Below are 5,835 nucleotides of genomic sequence, written 5' to 3'. Positions count from 1 at the left end.
ACCTGATGTAGCCAGTGTATGCGTTGAGAGCCCCGTTTTACAAAAGAACTTCGATTAATTAAGATCTAAATCAATCTACAGTATTAAAATTGGATGTTCCGAATCCGCTACCGCTTCTCAAACGTTTGAGAAGCGATAGCAGATTCGGAACATCTAATTTTATTTAGATTGGATCAAAATATTATTATTCAAATAATTCAAATAATTTTACATTGATTTTGATCTTTTTTGAAAAGGCATTGGCATGATTAGGAAGATATTTTTATGCAAACAGTTTTTAACAGAAACAAAAATTTTGTAAGATTTTACAAGCATCTTAAGATTTTAGTCTTAGTCGTAAGTTCTTTTGTGAAACTAAGACAGGCGGTCAGCTGTCGAGGAAATAAGCTGGAAAGCAGGCACCAAGACCATAAACTAAGAACAGACTTAAGTCAATATAGCTTTCAAAGTATTTTTGACAATTAGTCCAAATTTTCATCAAATGTATGAATTTAAATTTTATACTGAATTATATTTTTTTTTAGCAAATACATTAAACAGAACTAAGATAATAGAAATCAAAATTTTGACTTAAATCTGCTCTTAGTTTATGGTCTCGGGACCAGAAAGGCTAGGAAGAAAGTCTGGATCATAGAGGGGAGGTCATTGGGCCTTGTTCAATTGGTAAATTTTCATCAAGGCTTATCTACAGAATGCTGGGTATAAGCTGTTAAGATTGGGATGAGGATGAGGCACAGATCTGGGAAAAACGAGCCAAAATGGGAGGAGGCCACCAATGTATACAGTACATATTCACTCTAACATGTTAACATATTTGTTGAGATATGGCATTGTGGAAAAAAAATTAATAAGCTCCAAGAAACTGTTTTCACTTTTTTTTTTTTTTTTTTTTTTTTTTTTTTTTTTTTTTTGACTTCAAGTATATACCTAACCCCTCAGCACATTGTTGTCCATCAACAGCTGATGAATGTTTACAAAATAAAGAAAAGAACTCAGTTATTTGTGGTGCAGAATCTGTATTTTATGTTACAAAGAAAGCAAACTTAACATAACAAACAACTTTACAAAAAATCATGTTTAACAAAACAATTCTCCAGAAACAAATAAACACACACATTTCACTTCAATCAAACGAAAAAATATGTAACAACAAGTGAAATTCACATTTTGAGTGAAAACATATTACATTAAAATAAAATTTCACCAAAGGCTCATTGCTCACTCTTGATAAACTTAATATGAAATGCATCCTTAAAGTGTATGGTCATTTTCTGAACTAAAATTCACTATGATGATAAGCCTTTATTTTTATCATTTACTGTCATTATCATTTAGAGCACATTTAATCAGCATCCTGTGCAGATAATTCACATTGAATTTTTGACACCCCCCCCCCCCCCCACCTTAATTCTACATATTTAACCAAACCATTATTATCATAACTATGGACTGTCCATCCAATGGTCTCAATCTTACCAAAATGAAAGAAAAAAATCAACACGTCCAGGGACTAGGGATATGTGCATATTAAATGTTAAAGATTATAATGCTTACAGATTGTAAAACTTAAAACTTTAAAATATGAAAAAGCCAAAAGGAAAATTTTTAAACAAATGTACAATAATTATTCATGACAAAATTTATAAAAAATGATTTAATCGAAATAAGAATTATGGTGGCACAATTAAATTTTGATAAAGTTTCCTTTTATTTCACCAAAGTTTTGGCAGAAAGAGTTCAATCAACTTTGAATTTAATGGAATGGTGCACTGTGGCAGGGTTTTCCTTGTGGTAATTTACTGTCTTCGCCGTTTCACAACTCTGACCTGGAAAAAAAAAACTTTTTAATTTCCAAATAGAATTACATTTTTTCCCCTAAGAATAATATCCACAATTTAACAACTGATATGTAAATGGTATTTAAATACTAACTTCAGGTATCTATGTTTCAAAACTTTTTTTTTACATGTCATGGGGAGTACTGAATCTAAATTTTAATTTCTCACAATAACTGTAAAAAAAAAAAAAAATAAAAAACAAACAAACAAACAAACAAACAAAAAAAACTTTATTAACAAATGTAATCCAGATATACAACATACATGTATATTTGTCCTCATCGCCTCTCATTACAAATACCATTCAATGTTATGTGATGCAATCATAAATGAGATTCATTTTTAGACACTTATAAATCTAGTTCTTCTTGAGTAGTGGGAAAGCTAAGAATTTAGTGAAGTGTTCTAAGGAAATGTAAAATAATTGTCAGTAAATCTCTTTATTACCTTTTCTTTAATCAAATTACCAGTTAAAATCTCTAAGTCTGGGAAAATTTTGATGTAATTCTACACACAATGGTATCTTATAACCCTGCTTATACATGTAAGTAATATCCTTTATTTAGAAAAAATAATTCTTCATGTTTTTTTGGTAAAACATTGTTTTGTAAAACAAATTTTATACATACGTTTGACTGTCTGGAGAAAGTAGAGACATGCTGCAGGAGAGTTCCCAGTGCTGCTGGTGCCTCTGCCTCCTCGGTACTGGACATGAATGTCCCAAACTGGGATGCCTGCCTGATTGTTGGGAATGGCATTTGGCGCTCCGCTTTTAGATGTTCTGTCCACCAATGAATGTCATCTTGGGACAACTTCCCCCCATCTCTCCACTTCCTGAGGTCCCCCTCCATGGCGTCAAATGCCTTTTTCCCCTTCTCTGCAATTGAACTGAGGGGAGCTGGGTTGATCTGGAAGGCACTGGCCAGTGCTGTGACATCCAATGTCTTGTACACGGTAGACTTGAATGGCCACTCCTTAAAACCCATCTATACAGCACCATCTACCTCCATGAATCGGAATATGTGGGGGTTGCTGTGACCAGTCAGGTGGACATCCGAAGCCATCCCTAGTCCTCTGTAAACACAGGGTGCATCCAGGTGCCTCACTTGCGGAGTGGGATGGTAAGACTCAGCCATCAAGCCCTGCAGCACGGGGCGAGTAGGGATGTCCTTCCCAGACAGATGTACCGAAATCCTCGAAAACATCTGGTCAACGTCCTCATGGGTGTGACCAACCATTAAGAAAGACAGTTTGATCTGAAAAATGACATGCATGTTGATAAATTATTTCACAATGTAACAAAAGGTCCAGAGACCATAATGCTCACTTATTACAACCATGATGTTTTTCAGATGAAGATATTTAAAACTTACTCTTGAGAAGGATTTATTCCCATAGATATTCTTGAAAAACTCTGATCTATTAATCAATAATGTAGCCCCATCCTAAACCCCAAGGGCCCCAATCTAGACAAGCTTTAATCTACATTAACCAAGAATTCTTACACATTGAGACTGCTGTTACTATGACCCTGCTGTATTTCATCTGATTTTTTTTAAATTATGTAAAACTTTTATCTCTTTTGTGGCCCCACTGCCATGGAAGTTATAAATGAAGCAAATTTTTACCAAGTAACATACTTATGATAGTTTTGTGAAATTGTATTTCTTTTTGCTATCTAGAATACATTAGTTTTGGCAATTTTTTTTTTGGAAGCTACACAAACATATCAACCATTTGTTCACAAGAATTTCAAGTTTTTGATATGAAAATTTCCTTTTCAAAAATATGGTTTATCGTTTACAAGAATTGATTGGTCTCTTTTTACTGGAAGAAATACTGACCTTCCGGAAAATTTTCCTCTGCACCAAATTGGCCAGAAAACCCATCTGAATGAAATTCTTATTATCCTTGGCAGAATTATCAGCTTGCAGATATAGGGTTGGGGGTAGCGATCTCTCCTGGAAATGATAAAGAAACAAAAAGAAGGAAAGATATAAAGTTGATCTTTTATTCATAGGTATAATCTTATTTGTATCCATCTTAACAAAAACAAGGATAAGATTATTATAAACTTGAACATTGTTTTCCAATTAACTATTGCAATACATTATATGAAATTGTTTATTTATTCCACATATCTTTACCATTAATGCTTTTAAGATATTACCGTTTGTTAATTTGCAGATCAGACAATAATATTATTACACAGAGTATAAGTTGATATAATGTTAATCTGTTCAATGATTGTGTATTAATTTTGATACCTCTGCAACATCCTCAAGAACTTTCAGTAAGCAATTAATGGTGATGTTGCTGTCTGTGCCGAATTTATCTGTCCATGTAAACACAAAGGACTTCTTGTCTTCATGGGAGAGAACCCCTGTGACATGGTGGTGGATTCGGGTCAGGTTTGCATCACTCTGTTAAAAAAAAGTGTAGGTTTAATAAATGGTTTGAATATTAATGTTTGGTTCTTTTTCATTCTCACAATAAAAACCTTAGCTTTTATTAGAAATCCCATGTATGGAAAGTAACATGCATATCTGTTTACAAAATAAATCACATGAACCACCTATCTATGACATGGAGTGAATGGCAGAAGATGCTAACCTTGTGATAGGAGGGAAAACGCGGAAGATTGGTCTTGGACTGATCCATGTTATCGATGATGAGGGATAGGTATTTCGTGCTGTTCTCAGCAGCCTTCTTAGCATGTTTATAATACTTCTCTCGTGCGATTCTACAATGAAAAATCAGTTTATTCATTAAAAAAAATAAAAAGTAAGTTTAACAGTATGAGCATATGGACAGATTCCGTACATTGAAATGATGTGATACTTTGTGTTCTGAACCTGGTCCAGTTCTCTTGCTCAGCAATGATATGTATTAATTTTAAGAGATTTTAGATTTTTTTTAAAAATAAAGATTAAATTTGTACTTATCTATAATGTACGGGACACAACCTCTCTTACGTAAAGTATTCTTTAGTATTTGTATTTAAGGACTGTTTCAGATGTATATAGTAATTTATTTAGTTACCGTGCAACTAGCAAGTGTGCCTTCTTCTGCTTCTCAAGCGTCAGGAGTTGCACTTTTGTTAGCTTCTGGGATTTTAGCTGCCTAATCATGGCACAATCTTTACACTCTGTAAAGGTACTTCTCTGAAATTCAATAGAAGCAATGGCTAAATGTCATTGAACTTGTCAAAAATAATTAATGCAATAATTCTAATTTGCCAGACTTGAGTAATATTAAATTCTCTGTCATGGCTCACAATTCTATGTTCAGTATGCAACTGTTTCAGGACCAATATTTCACAAGTCTGTCTCTTGAGATAACAATTTACTGACAGCAAATTATTTTGGTTGCAAATTTCTACGAAAGGATGCCTAAATCACATGCCTCAAATTAATTTCAGCATTTATTTTACCTTTAATTTAATTCTTTTAACCTCCACATATAATGATATATAGGATAATACTTTACGAATGTATTACATGTACATCTGTGAAAAAAAAAAAAAAAAAAAACAAAACAAAAATATAACATACCTCAGATGCCTTCATTTCAGGAAACCTCTCCCTCCGTATTCTCTGAAAGTGCCGAAAGCAGAAGGGCTTCTCATGCTGTCTTACGTACTCATCATAGGCATTTTTCTGGGAAAGGCATGTAGGCAGCATTATTCTAGGCTTGTCTGGTAATTTCTCCCCTTGGTTGGTTGCCAGATCCTCAAAGAAATTTGCCGAATTTGGAGTTCAACGAGAAACTCAAAGAGGCAAAGGTATTAATCGATATAGGCATTTTTTGGGGGTACCATTTAACTCAAGTATTGTCAGTGTTTTTGAATTTTTTAATTTTTTTCAAAACCATTGATACAGATATATTAACTTCATCGTAAGCAGACCACTTTCATAAGTGTGATATTTTCATTTCACTTACATCATTGCATACAATTCATGACACATTTTTATTGTAGATCGCTGAAGGAGAGGTT

The 5,835-nt window shown here is 33.4% G+C and overlaps 1 pseudogene; it reads right to left on the bottom strand.

The window, feature by feature from the left end:
* Positions 1-1,630: 1,630 nt before the first annotated feature.
* On the bottom strand, positions 1,631-5,591 carry LOC133200502 (uncharacterized; annotated as a pseudogene).
* Between the last annotated feature and the right edge of the window lie 244 nt (positions 5,592-5,835).

Source organism: Saccostrea echinata, unplaced genomic scaffold (genome assembly GCF_033153115.1).
Source record: "Saccostrea echinata isolate AGI-Se365-2 ecotype Australia unplaced genomic scaffold, CSIRO_AGI_Sech_v1 ptg000040l, whole genome shotgun sequence".
In the NCBI taxonomy this organism is placed as follows: Eukaryota; Metazoa; Mollusca; class Bivalvia; order Ostreida; family Ostreidae; genus Saccostrea; species Saccostrea echinata.
Note: the sequence above shows the minus strand (reverse complement) of the source record. Positions and strands in the feature narration are given on the sequence as shown.